The sequence below is a fragment of the Eutrema salsugineum genome, unplaced genomic scaffold, assembly GCF_000478725.1.
Source record: "Eutrema salsugineum unplaced genomic scaffold, Eutsalg1_0 scaffold_742, whole genome shotgun sequence".
In the NCBI taxonomy this organism is placed as follows: Eukaryota; Viridiplantae; Streptophyta; class Magnoliopsida; order Brassicales; family Brassicaceae; genus Eutrema; species Eutrema salsugineum.
Window position 1 is genome coordinate 1,300 of NW_006256456.1, and position 1,690 is coordinate 2,989.

Genomic DNA, 1,690 nt, shown 5'->3' on the forward strand with positions numbered 1-1,690 from the left:
ACTACTATCAATTTTTTTGACTTGATTTCCATATTACTTATATTCGTCGTATCTTTTTCCTTCAATCATTGCAGTCTAATGCTTGTAGAGTATATCTTTCTCGCCTTTTGTTTCTTCTCATTATGTATTTTCAAACAAAGATGTGAAAATGATATTGGCATGTGACCGTAATTGTGAAACGAAGGAGTATTTTCTTTATCCATACAAATGTATATGGATTGTGAATTGGAAACTCTTGACGTAGGATTCGTTAGAAGCTGGTTGAGTGCTTATTGGCTATTGCAAATTAAGAAGATTTTTTTCGGAATTATTTTGTGTCCTTTCTCACATAGTCAATGTGAAATCTTCTTCTGGCAGGAGGACTGTAGAAAAGAAAAGCGTGACTTTCTTCAAAGTCTTAGCAAAATCTCAATGATACCTAAGACCAAGATGATCGAGACAAGCAGAGACACTCATGGTGGTCAACTAGTGCCTGTGGCATTGAGTCCTCAAGGATCTTCAAAGCCTGGAACAGAACTTGCGTCTCTGGCTCAAAAACCAATTCATGAGAAGAAAGCATATGTCTATGCAGAGGTTGTGAAGAAACTAAATTCTTCAAGAGAACGAGGCTTGCCATTCATGATATGGTCTTCCTGTACCTCTTTGATTGCATTTTAAACGACGTCCTGTTTGATAATTGCAACTGAAGATTATGCATTTCCTTTATTGCTTTCAGAAGTCCAGCTGGATTGTTTAAGAATTCTGTACATGCTACACCTTATGATGATGACTGCTTTTAGTGCAGCGTTAATTTACCCTCGTTGACTATCTACAGATTTGTTTGGCTTCTTCCCTACTAATTTCCCATTCATGCATTTTATAGCCTGCAATATCGTTCAAGGGTGCTTATGAAAGTCTAGGAATTGATTTGACTCGTGGAAAATCAGTCAACGTGCAGAAACTATGGCAACTTATTCAGGTGATCTTTTAATTGGAACTCTCATTTTATAACAAAAGGTACCTTTAAGGACTGTTCTTACATTTTCAAGGTCTTTAACAATCTGTAAAAATAGGCCATGACGGGTGAAGATTCAGCAGTACAACAGGGTGTTTCCAAGAGGATGTCCCTCGTGATAGGTGCAAGGCGCCACTTGGAATGTGGGCATGAGAAACATATAATGGATACAATTCAAAGTCATCCTACACAAGTACTTGTTTCTGTCTTGTATTTATTTTCCGTGTGCATGCTAACGTATGTAACATTTTTCTTGATGACGCATGTCACATTTTTCTTCATGCATTTATTTAAATAATAACTTCAAGAATGTCAACTGAAAAGGTGCCCTGATCTTTCAGTCTGAGTTCAACTGCGTTAATACTCATAACATCCCGTTTTTCTAATCTTGTTCTAGGCTGCTCTTGGTGGATCTGTTGGAAATTTGCAAAGAATTCGTGCTTTTCTTCGGGTTAGTGCGACAGACTTAATAGAGCTTAACACAAAGCATATATACACAGTAATTTTTTTTTACTGGCAATCATATACATTGAGTTGTTTGCTTCCTTAATTCTGTTTTTGAATACTGTGCAGATTCGTCTGAGGGATTATGGGATTTTAGATTTTGATTCAGGTGATGCGCGTCGGCAACCTCCTTTTGATACTACTTGGCAGCAGGTTTCGCATAATTTTTCGTCATGCTTAGAATTCTCACCA

At 37.2% G+C, this 1,690-nt stretch overlaps 1 pseudogene; it reads left to right on the forward strand.

Annotated features, from left to right (window-relative positions):
- The window catches only part of LOC112082766, a 3,697-nt pseudogene that overhangs the window by 1,218 nt on the left and 789 nt on the right, over nt 1-1,690 (forward strand).